The sequence below is a fragment of the Ailuropoda melanoleuca genome, chromosome 1, assembly GCF_002007445.2.
Source record: "Ailuropoda melanoleuca isolate Jingjing chromosome 1, ASM200744v2, whole genome shotgun sequence".
Taxonomy (NCBI): Eukaryota; Metazoa; Chordata; class Mammalia; order Carnivora; family Ursidae; genus Ailuropoda; species Ailuropoda melanoleuca.
Genome location: NC_048218.1, coordinates 25,536,683 through 25,549,900, shown reverse-complemented (window position 1 = coordinate 25,549,900; position 13,218 = coordinate 25,536,683). Strand labels below are relative to the sequence as shown.

The window sequence follows — 13,218 nt, the reverse complement described above, 5'->3', positions numbered from 1 at the left end:
GTTTTTATATAATTGAGTAGCTTCTTAGATGCCATTTTCTGGTTTCCTATTATATCCATGCAATATTTATGATTTTTCTCCAACTTTGTGGCTTCTAATATTTCAAGGTCAGGAAGTCCTAGGCAAAGGGCAGAAGAACAATGTGAGGATATGTTCATTAATGAAACAAAACAAAACAAAAAGCAAAAATACCACTTTAGAGTGTCATTTGAGAATTGGAAGTTTATACATTTGCCAAAAAGGGGATTTAAATTCAAGTATTTGGGCGCCTGGGTGGCTCAGTCGTTACGTGTCTGCCTTGGGCTCGGGTCATGATCCCAGCGTTCTGGGATCAAGCCCTGCATCAGGCTCCCTGCTCAGTGGGAAGCCTGCTTCCCCCTCTCCTACTCCCCCTGCTTGTGTTCCCTCTCTAGCTGCCTCTCTCTCTGTCAAATAAATAAATAAAATCTTAAAAATAAATAAGTAAATAAAAGTCAAGTATCATTGATAAGTAAACTTAAGATATTGGAGGTAGTGTGTGTCTTCTGTCCAAGAAACACATTCTAAGTGATTTGATAAATGTTGAGGACCTAGAAAAGTGATAAAGATAAACTCTTGATGAGAGTATATGATTATATAAAAGAATGCCAAGCAATTCAAAAGATAGACTAGTTTAGAATCTTCTTTTGAGCACTTTTTTCTGGCTAGATTTGATATTATTCCCCTGGTGTTTTATCATCTTCCACAAAACTTAATTGATCTACCTCTTAGACTAGTGAGGTTCATTGTTTGTCATATAGAGAATGTGGGCGTTAGTCAAATGTAGTTATTGACCCATTCTTTTTAGTTGTAGAAAATGGAGCTACCAACTTACTTCAGTGTCTCAAGTGATTTATTGACCTAGGCATAAATTTCAGAGGAACTTAGATTTAATTTAAGTGACTGAAGTTGATACTGTATATAATAAGCCACCATATATTCATCATAAAAAAAAGAGCAATTATTTTTCTGGGTTGTGGTAGACTAGTAAATCTTAATCTTTGGAGCATCTAAAACTCTGTCATCATACTATGAAAGCAAATTATTATGTCCAGACTATAATTAATACCTATAGATGAATTCTAAGAAAGAAAAATATGTATAGCTAATGTTTACATTTGCTTTTAAGATAATCATGGATAATATAAACAATTAACTGAATCATATATATTTTTATGCAAACACTAAAACACTGGTGGAATTTATCAAGTCTGATTAAGTATAACCTTATATGTCCCCAGAGTAGAATTGATTAAATTAATTTGTTTGGGGCTAGGGAACAAAATGAGTAAAACAAGTTTATGAAAGATAAAGTATGAGAATGCTAAAATCAGAAAATGGAGGAACTTGATTTTTAATTCTTTTATTTGTTACCACATGGCTTCATCCGCAAAGGAAAAACAGAATTACATTTCTGATTTTGAGAGCTTTTGCCCTACTTTTCTAACTCAAATTTAAAGTTGGATCATATAGTAGAAAAACAAATGTATTCATAGTATGCTAACTTAAGATTTAGTGCTACCTTTCTCACAATTAGATGAAGTTACATAATGATCATAGAACCATTTTTTCCTTCACTTTATTGAATAATACCTACTTCATAACTCTTATAAGAGTGATAGTAAGTAATTAAGGAACATACTTTGAAGACTTTTAAGATATGGCAGAAACATAAAGTATTGCAGTTATTGCACAAGATATTAAAAATAGCAAGAATTGACCTGAGGGCAGAAGGAGACTTGTGTTTTGGCCTTCAGAGGGTCATTAAGGTGGTGCTGCAAGAACTGGGTTTCAGAGTGACAGAGACCCAGATCAAAACCCTATCTTTACCCCTACAGCATTTCCGACGTTAGGAAATTACCTTTTCCTCTTAAGTATCTGTTTCTTATCTATAAAATGGAAATACTAATTATGAGTTTTCACTAATATGTGGAAGTGGCCTAAGATGGTGTCCTATATGAAACTCACCAAGTTCTATTCTTGTGCATCCTCTTTAATCACTGTGTTTTCTTTTCAGATATTTACCTATGATATTTTTGCAATCAATTGTGTGTTTCAAAAATTTGCAAAGTGTAGGTGGGTATCCTATTTTACAGAAAGATCACACAGTGACATGAATGAGAATCTCAGACTCAAACATCCATAATGGCAGAACCAAGGTGATTGATGATAGCCTCTAAGGATCAGTGTGATCTTTTCTTTGTGTTCTTTTCTTTCCTGTGTTTCTTGATCTTCCCACCTTATCTAAAATCATAACACCAACTCCTCATTTCCCCACTTCCCTGCTCTATTTCTCTTCGTTGCACTTACCACCATTGGTCGTGGTGTGTATTTATTTACTAATCAATTACTTTTGGTGGTAAACAAACTCTGTAAGAACAAGAATTTCTTATTTTAGATGTAATCTTTCCTTAATGAAAAGTATCAGTTCTTTTGTATTTTCTACATTAAATGTTGAGATATTTTTAGGAATAAAATAGTGTGAATTTCATTTATTCCAAAAGAAACTATATTTGAAGATGGTATGTTCATGTGTGTTTTTAATAAATGACATGAAACTTACTTTGTCATGTATATTATAAACATAGCCAAAAATTCCACTTCCTGGATCTGTGTGATTTTAAAGTACAGCACATTTTGCTTGCATGGAGATTTTTATCCAGAAAAGTATCAAACATGACAATCTGACAATCTGTCATTGGGATGCCATCACTACTTTTCTCTGATCAACTGACAAGACCTCAGCTGGGCCTCTATAAGTTGCTTAAGAACACTTCTAGAATCATCTAATGGGCATGTTCCAACTGTCACTTGGCACAAAAAAAAAAAAATAAAGATCACTAGAGATCAATCTTTACAGTGGGTCTTCTGGCAGAAAACCAGTCATATCTTTCTCTCCAATTGAGCCTTTGTGGGGGAAGAAGGCCTTATCAAATTCCTTGGACGTGAGGTTACCTTTGGAACTAATCTCAAACCATGCGGTGTAGCGCCATGCAAGGAAGTTCGACTTTAAAAGGTCAGGAGTGGCCTTCTAATGATTTAGATCATCCCATGATTGTTAGGATGTGAAGAGGGTTATAATACTATTAAAGCTTTGGGTCTTATACACCCTTTTGTGAGAAGAATCTGTGTGCTGTTAACTAAACCACAACTTCCTGATGTAATTATTAAACTGACCAAAACTGAGAGACTAACACAACCCTCCCCTACCCTGGACTTAGGTTCAAAGTGTAGAACTGGGTCATTCAGACTGTGGGTACAGAAGAGAAAATGGAGTGTGTAAAAGGCCAGGTGGAAACAATACATTTATTTGGACAAATGGACAAATATCTATGCTTGACTTATAGTTAATGTCAAAAAATTTAGTATCATAAAATTCAGCTTTATATTTTAATTTTGGATTTATTTTTCTTCATTGACCAAGTAGAATATTGGTTTTCAAGTAAAAATGTCCTAGTAGAAAGTATACATTAAATATATTAATATGAATCCTGTAGAGGAACTGTAAGTGGACCTCAGAGCTAAAAATGTGACATTTTTATTGCTCACTCTTCCTAAAATGGCTAAACTAAGCTTAATGAAATCCAAGTAAAACATATGCTGTGATAATAAAATTAGACTTTACTCATAAATATTATATTATAATACATATCTTAATTCATTTAAAGAGCCATAAAAATAAGAGGACTTATCTAGACAATCAAAAAACTTTTAACTAGGGGTGCGTGTATGGCTCAGCTGGTTGAAAGTCTAACTCTTGATTTCAGCTCAGGTCATGATCTCAGGGTCCTGAGTTCCACGCTCAGCAGAGAGTCTGCTTGAGATTCTCTTGCTCTCTCTGCTCCTCCCCCCACTGTCACGTGCATACCCTCTCTCTCTCTCTCAAATAAATAAATCTTTTTTAAAAGCTTCTAACTCTATTTTTACATTTTATTTTAATAAATGTTAAATATAATTCTCTAATGTTCATTATAATGATCATTCTTATTATATATTAGAGTTGTATATTGTAGACCTTATAAAGTTGGTATCTCCTATGTACTCCTGTAGAAATGCTAAGGTCTAATTTTGCTCCTCTTCTTAAATGCATTGAATAACTTGCTCTCTTTGTAGAATATACACTTTCTGTGACCTCCTATATTGATGGAAGAACTAAAGCCTTTAGGAATAAAAACTTCAACACATTTGTATAATATTTTAAATTCTCTTGGTTGTTTAAACTGCATTTTTCTAAAACAAGACATCTTTTTAAGGGTTTTTGGTAGCATCTTAATAAAATAAGCAATAGTCCCTTCAGTGGAAGAGAAGGAGAGTGGAGAGCAAGAAGAGTTTCTAATTAATTTTATATTAAAAATAGTAGCTTGACATTTACTTCTTTGTCCTTCTCCAACTGTCTACAAAAATCTTGCCTTCTACATTATGGTAATTTGCTTTAAATTGGCAGTCGTTTGTACCGTGTATGTCACTTTGAAACTTGTAGACATGCTTATTTACCATAATTACCTGATTTTAGAGATATTAAAAAACCAAAACTCTAGTCCCTAGTCAAGCATATTTGAGAACATAAAATACATAATGAATAGAATTGTATATTTCAGTTTTTAACCATATTTGCTTTATACAACATAATTGTGCCGACCCACTATGGTGTGTACGTGGGTGTGTGTGTTTATGTATCTATAAGATAAGAGTGCTGAACTATAGTCATATGGCTTCTTGTAGAAAATTGTAGAACCACTTTATACTTTACTGATGACTGAAATTTCAAAGAACATATTTCTTGATAATTTATTCTATGACTTTATTTCTCTTAAATATGATTGGATTAAGTTGCTCAAACTTTGGCACTCAAAAAAATTTTGTCTGAGCATTCCTTCTTCACTATTTGAGCAGTATCAAAAACTTGGAGTAATAAAATCCAGCAAATACGTCTTATTACTAAATAATGCTTTATCTTCTCAGAGTCACTAGCTACCTTAGCTAGATCTACTGCAAACTCTCAAGTAATTGCACTGTCTCATTTTGGAAACATTTTTTATCTAATGTTTGGTTTTTTTTTTTTAATATCTGATGTAACTTCTAAAGTTATGACACTTATCCTTTGACATTCTGCAAAGGGAACATGAATTAATCATTGAGTTTGTCCAGCAAGGGGAGAGGTAGCTTACTGATACCGTGAACTTCCATTGTGGCATACACAAGCTGTTTCCGCGATTATAGCGCAAGAAAACATCCCCACCGCTAATTCATTCCTGCTTTCTCAGTCCCAGTCCCTTAAAATTCTAGGTCCTAATAGAACAGAGGTGGATTCTATGTGCATGTAATGTTGATTCTGTTCTTGCACTTTCTGAAAATATAGAGGTTACTGTTAACATCAAAACAAGCTGGGCCGTGGGTTATTGTATTTTGGAAAGCATTTACAAGAAAGGGTTTAATAAGTGATTGTTTTTGTTACCAAAATTACATTTCATTAATTAAGAATCACATGTAATTGTATATTAAAAAAAAAAAAAAGAAATCTAGCCAGAAAGCAAAGGAGAATGATTTCATTACTACTTATAATAGTACAGATCAGTTCAGAAAGGAACACATTTGTTAAAGAGCAATGTCAGATTTTCTTTGAAGGCTGCCCAGAAAACAGATTTTATGTGAAGGATGACTGGGTGGTTTCCCTCATATCCAGCTAGTTGTGTTATTGACTGGTTGTGTCAGCTTTGTGGCTCATGTGCTTTTTCCCTTGTTTCTCCTGCTTTCTCCCCTTGATTTGTAAGCAGCATAGGAAGAGAATCCTGTCATCTAATTCGTTAGTATCTCCCTTCACCAAGGAAAGGAGTTTTGAATGAAGCAGATGCAATAAATGTTGATGACATAGGTCATTTATTCAAGCAGGATTATGAAGCTTCATCAAGAGGGTGGGACCTACCAAGAACAGAATACATGATTCCGCTCTCTCTACTTCTTTCCAATCCTGGAAGTTACAAAGAATTAAATAATGTAATACTGGGGGATGAGTAGGAGTAGGAGGCACAGAGGACGCTTAGTCTGCCGTTAGCTAGCTGTACAGCCTTGTTTTGCTCTGTAAAGTGATGGTGTTGGACCAGTTGATTTTTAAACTACCCTCTAGTTCTAAGACCAGTTCTGTTCTAGTGAAGGACACCAGAATTTCCTTACAGCAGTTTCCTATGCCAGGTCGTATCTCTCTGAAATCTCTAAAATATAAGACTTGATTTTCCTCCACTCTGAAATGTGATCATATCCACAAAATGGACTATAATCTCGGTACCTATATATATGTGCACACTATATAATGCATATATATTATTAGTACCTACATGTATGTGAGTGTATATGGATTATTTTTTAAAGATTTATTTTATTTATTTGAGGGAGAGAGAGAGAGAGGGAGCACGAGTAGGGGGAGGTGCAGAAGGAGAGGGAGAGAGAATCTCAAGCAGACTCCACCTGCTGAGGGCGGAGCATGATGGGATGGGGTGTGGGGGGTTGCAGAAGGCGAGGAGCACTGGATCCACAACCCTGAGATCATGATCTGAGCCAAAATCAAGAGTTGGACGCTTAGCTGACCGAAAAACCCAGGTGTCCCAATACCTATATTTTTGATGACATAAAAAAGATGTTATTAAATCTGGAAGTCTTTGTAATGTTTTTTGTTTCATTTTATAGTTGTTGTCTTTCTTCATTTTAGCAATATGGTGTAATTTGACTTTATCCTCGTCACCTTTACCAACTGTCAATAGTAAAATTACTGAAGTGGATAATAGCTGTGATCAAGTCTTAATCACTACATCCATGCTCTACAGACAGCAAAAATGCTCAATCCACATGTAATGTTCTTATTCTAATGTTTGTGTGCCCTGTATCACCTTCAGCATTGCTAGACTCATGTATGTTGTGGACGGAACAGCCAATGCCTTGCCACGGTAAATAGACCACCCCCAGCAAAGAGACCACTAACACTCAGTGTTGATAATACGTTAAAATAAGCCTACTGTTTTATTGCTTTCTATCTCATTGATTTTCCATTTCTTTTTTAGGGTATCCTTGAAGATTAATCAGAGACCTTTTCATGCACCTATAAAGGTAGGAAAAAGAACCTTTCTGGTTGTAAAATGTGTTCCATTTGTTTTAGCTTTGTTTCAATGATGTATTCATCATGTCAGTCATAGCTATAATTGAGGTTGCTTATTCTGAATAACGGAAAAATTTGTTACATCTGCTTATTCACCAAACTTGATACCATCCAACACATAATATTTAATCATCAGTTTGAATTTTTCTTCCATACTATTATATACTACTACAGTTTATTGTATATTATTATAGTTTATATCCTACAGTAGACAGAATTTACTCTTTCTTTTATATTTTTATACTACTTTCTCCATAATTTTAGGGTAGTTTGACATACCATGTACAATTTCCATATATAAGGAAAGCAATTTTTTAATATGTACATTTATGTGTGCAAATATATGCAATATATTATTAGAAACTGAGATTCTCTTATCTACCCTAATTTCACATTTTTCTTGGTATTTTAAACCTGTAATTTTTAAAGAATCAACCAAAGTAAGCATAAGTATAATTAGCCATCAGTGATTTAGTAATATAAATATTAATTTGGAAGAATTTACTTCATTATTAGCTTTACTTAATAAGGGTGCCAGAAAATGTGGCCCCTTTCTTGGCTAGGACCTATGTGAAGATAAATTTAGAATTTCTCCTCTAGTAAATACTTCTCTGATAATAGCTTAATTGTAGCTATTTCAAACCAAATTGTTTAATTGTGGTGAATCATATGCAAATTGTTCAGATGTAGGTCAACCTCCCACTCCCACATTCTAGCACCTCTTTTCTAAATTCAGGACAAATTGCTCAATGCCTAAAAAAGACAGAACAGTACAGATTAAAGGCATAAGACAAAAACCAAAACAACAAAAACATAAAAACCAACAGTGGGCCAGGAGTCAAAAAGTTCTCCTAAAAATGGCAAGGTAGGTTGCATTTATTTATACCTTAGGTAATGATCTCTTACACTTGCCATGTGTTTGTACACGGTATTTTGCTCACTGCTCGTGCGATTTGTGGCTAGCAAAGCATCGTGCTCTAGGATACTGAGTGTCCTTACCTGTAAATACATGTAATAATATCTTTCCTGTCCACTTATAAACTGAAATGAGGATCCAGTAGAACAATGAATGTAAAATAAATGTGTGTCTGCTCTAATCCTGCATGGAAAGAGGATGTTATTTTTGGTGGTCTGGTTGAGTGAAGAGTGGCAGGCCTCACTGATGGGAAAGAATATCTTGTGTGGTTCTGGGTGAGACCAACTGGGATATACTGCAGTTGTAGTAGCTAAAGAAATTCTTTATTTTTCCAGCTGTTATATTATGTTCTAATCTATAATTGCCTTTGTGATGGAGCATTGTATCATTTTCTGTAAATGGTCTAGGTTTTACGTTTCTATTTAATTTCATACGTTATCTACTGTACTTTTAAAGAAAAAAAATTATTTCCAGTTACTAAAGCACTGAAAAGTTATAAAGCAGGGGCACTTAGGTGGCTCAGTCAGTTAAGCATCTGCCTTCAGGCCAGGTCATGATCCCCAGGTCCTGGAATCGAACCCCGCATCCGGCTTCCTGCTCAGCGGGGAGTATGCTTCTCCCTCTACCCCTCCCCCCTGCTCATGAGCTATTTATCTCTCATGCTCTCAAATAAATAAAATCTTTAAAAAAAGTGGAAAGTTATAAAGCAGATTCATGAATCTGTTACATTTGTTGTTTTTTATTTTTAGGTAATTATTGCCAGTATTTTTGTATATTGACAGAAAATAGTGAGCCTTGCTGGTTATTGATGAAAAACTATCTTGGCTTTAATTCTAATAAAGTTAGAATTCTGCCTTAATATAAAAATAATTTTTAGAATTATCATTCTTCACTGGAATTGATTGTTCAATAATGTGAATTTATATTTTTATATAATTTATCATTTTAAACATTTTCTATGGTTTATTCTGAATTAAATTATTCATTCATGAAATTATTGAAGAATTATTGAATTAAATTACTGAGTTAAAAAGTGGCAGCAATTTTTCTAATTTATAAAATGGGGAAAACGGATGGTGTATACTTCGTACTTCTTTTGATATAAACTTTTTTTGTAATTATTTAAAATAAAAAAATTAAAATTATGTATTAAGGAGTCCACATATTGCATGGAGCACTGCGAGTTATACGCAAACAATGAATCATGGAACACTACATCAAAAGCTAATGATGTACTGTATGGTGACTAACATAACATAATAAAAAAAAAAGAATTATACTAAATAGAAAGTGCTATTTCCCTCAAAGTTAGCTAGTGCCAAACATTTTGGTGGAGCATTGTCTCCACCAAATTCTTTCTTTATGTGGGTAAACCTCTTCTTTATATACATAAACACCAATACCAATATGTGCACATAATGCTTTTGATGCAGACAGGCTGGGTCGCAGGACCCAGTGAGGCATCCCACAGGACTGGTCAAGAGAGTCCCTGGCTGCTCACAGGCTAGAGATCAAGTGTGAGCCAGAGAAAGTAGAAACAGGGCTAGAAACAGGTAGAGAATAGCAGATGAAGTGTCTAGGAGACTCACAAAGGAGAGCAGGATCAGTCTTATCATTGCTTGGGACTAGGAGTTTCTCCTAGAAAAGGGTCTAGGGTATGTGTTCCTCCAGGAATCCAGGGTAGGTCCAATCAAAGGAAGTGTGAGGTGAACAATAGGTGTTATTCCACGTACGACTGAGGGTAGGGGTATTGATGACAACGTCAGCCGAGGTTTGTTTGAAGCTAATATCCACTAACATGTTTGGGATCTGGCTCTTCTCGGGTGTTATCAGGTGTTTGGGGCCTAGGACAAAAACTCAGAGAATGATTCACTTTCTTGCTTCCCCCTTGATGGGGAAACAGAGCTTCTTTGGCTGATTCAGAGGCAAAATATGGAATGTGAGTAAATGGTGCCTCACAGGAAAACAGGAGAAATGGAGCCTTTCTACAATGGAGCCCCTCCAGCTTCCCTGTCTCATTTTCATACCATATGCATGATTCTGTTTTTTAACACTTTCTGGTAAACATTCTTCTAAGTCACTGTATGTTATCCATTTTACCCTTTTGAATGGTCCCATGTTAGACAATTTTTACTGATGTATCATGATTTATTTAATAGGCCCTCTAACCTTTTTTTTTTTTAAGTTTTTATTTTAATCACCCAGTGCTCAGCTCAAGTGGACTCCTTAATCCCCATCACCTATTTCACCCATCCCCCACCCACCTCCCTTCTGATAACCATCAATTCGTTCTATATTTATAGTTAACATTCTGTTTCTTGGTCTGTCTCTTTCTCTCTCTCTCTCTTTTTTCCCCCTTGCTCATTTGTTTTGTCTCTTAAATTCCTTTTATGTGGGAAATCATATGCTTTTTGTCTTTCTCTGACTGACCTACTTCACTTAGCTTAATACTCTAGAGCTCAATCCGTGTCATTGCAAATGGCAAGAATTTATATGGCAGAGTAATATTCCGTTGTATATACCACATCTTCTTTTCTATCTATCAATGAACATTCATCTATCAATGGATACTTGGGCTGCTTCCATACCTTAGTTATTGTAGGTAATGCTGCTATAAAGATGGGGTGCCTGTATCCCTTTGAATCAGTGTTTTTGTATTCTTTGGGTAAATATCCACTAGAGCAATTGCTGGATCTTAGGTTAGTTCTATTTTTAACTTTTTTGAGGAGCCTCCATACTGTTTTCCAGAGTGGCTACCCCAGTTTGCCTTCCCACCAACAGTGTAAGTGGATTCCTTTCTCTCCACATCCTTGCCAATACCTATTGTTTCTTTTGTCATTGGTTTTAGCCATTCTGATGGGTGTGAGGTGATATGTCATTGTAGTTTTGATTTGCATTTCCCTGATGATAAGTGATGATGAGCATCTTTTCATGTGTCTGTTGACCATCTGGATGTCTTCTATGGAAAAATGTCTGATCGTGTCTTCTGCCCATTTTTTATTTTTATTTATTTATTTTTAAGATTTTATTTATGTATTTGTCAGAAAGAGAAAGAGAGGAAAGAGCACACAAGCGGGGGAGCAGTGGGCAGAGGGAGAAGCAGGCTCCCCACTGAGCAAGGAGCCCGATGCAGGACTCGATCCCATGACCCTAGGATCATGACCTGAGCCAAAGGCAGATGCTTAACCAACTAAGCCACCCAGGCATCCCAGTCTTCTAACCATTTTTAAAGTGGGTTATTCATTTTTGGGTTGGTGTTGAGTTTTATAAATTATTTATATATTTTGGATACTAACGCTTTTTCTGATATGTCATTTGCAAATATCTTCTCCCATTCCATAGGTTGCTTTTCAGTTTTATTGATTTTTTTTTCCTTCACTGTGCAGAAGCTTTTTATTTTGATACAGTCCCAATAGTTTATTTTTGATTTTGTTTCCCTTGCCTCTGGAGACATAAGCAGAAAAATGTTGCTGTGGCTGATGTCAGAGTAGTTATTGCCTGTGCTCCCTTCTAGGATTTTTAGGATTTCAGGTTTCATATTTGGGTCTTTAATCCACGTTGAATTCATTTTTGTGTATGGTGTAAGAAAGTGGTCCAATTTCATTCTTTTGCGTGTTGCTATGCCGTATTCCCAACACCATTTGTTGACGAGACTGTCCTTTTCCCATTGGATATTCCTACTAGCTTTGTCAGAGATTAACTGACCATATAGTCATGGGTTCATTTCTGGGTTTTCTATTCTGTTCATTGATCTGTGTCTATTTTTGTGCCAGTACCATACTGTTTTAATTATTATATTTTAAATATTATATTTTGTAATATAACTTGAAGTCTGGAATTTTGCTTTTCTTTTTCAAGGTTGTGGGGTCTTTTGTGTTTCCATACAAATTTTAGGATCATTTATTCTAGCTCTGTGAAAAATACTGTTGGTATTTTGATAAGAATTTCATTAAATGTGTTGATTGCTTTGGGCAGTATACATATTTTAATATTTGTTCTTCCAGTCCATGAGCATGGAATGTCTTTTCATTTCTTTGTGTTGTCTGTAATTTCTTTCATTAGTGTTTTATAGTTTTCAGAGTACAAGTCTTTCACCTCTTCAGTTAGGTTTATTCCTATGTATCTTACTTAACCTTTTTTTTTTTTAAGTAGAACTTCAAAGTAGAATGAGGGAAAACCTTTCTTAATAACACTTTTGGCAGGCATACAAAAGAATAATTCCCATTTGTACATTGAATTAGGAAATTAATGAGTGAAGAAAAAGTGTTACAGTAAAGAAGCATAAAAAATATTACTAGGTAAGTGCAAATAAAAGGTGAGGGAAAAGAAAAGCTAATAATAGCAATGTTCATGCAACTGTGTCATAGGTATGTAAAACTAAAATTCTATTCGTGTTTTCAGGGTTCACCCCAAGTGACACCTCCTTCCATATGCATTCAAAGAGACTCCTCCCTTCATTCTCATTCTTACCCATTATTTTACATCTCTATAAACCTGGCAAAAAAGAGATCTCATCACATTATGTCATATATAAAAATTTGCCTTGCATGTATCTTTTTCCCCTTCTAGGCTGTTAACCCATAGAAGGTAATTACTGTTTGTTATTTATCTTTGAACCTAGTAGTTGCTGAATAAATGGTCCTTCAGTTAAACTGGATTGAAGTGTGAGAAATGGGAGGAATCAGGCAGAAATGTTTATTCTTACCCAATTTTATAAGGTGCCACTATCTGCCTTTGTATTATCTCTGGAGTTAATAATAATCAGTGCTTCTGGTGAATGAGATGGACTAACATAAACATGTGGCTTTTGATATATAATGAAAATTATTTTAAGTCAAGTTTTAATTAATTTTTTCTGTGGTACTCGTGCTCAAAGCATACCTACAAGCCAAATATTTCAGAAAAATATTTATGAATATATGAAAAAAATACCTGCATGGTGAACTTATTCATTACCTCATATGGGCTTAAAAACAGCTTGTCAGCTTTAAAGCATTATACACGTGTAAAACATTATTGTTAAGATAGTAATAAAGTTGACGCTCGATTACTAATATGGATGGTTTTTTTGCAAAATCGAAATAAAATGTGAAAGAATTCTTTATATGAAGTCTGTTAGAAGAAAGGGAGTATTGCT

At 34.8% G+C, this 13,218-nt stretch overlaps 1 long non-coding RNA gene across 2 annotated transcripts in view; it reads left to right on the top strand.

The window, feature by feature from the left end:
- The window catches only part of LOC117801555, a 472,624-nt gene that overhangs the window by 236,746 nt on the left and 222,660 nt on the right, over window positions 1–13,218 (top strand). For both annotated transcript variants that reach the window (XR_004624197.1, XR_004624196.1), the window contains one exon: window positions 7,071–7,116. This is a non-coding gene — a long non-coding RNA (uncharacterized LOC117801555). The remainder of the gene's footprint in view (window positions 1–7,070; window positions 7,117–13,218) is intronic.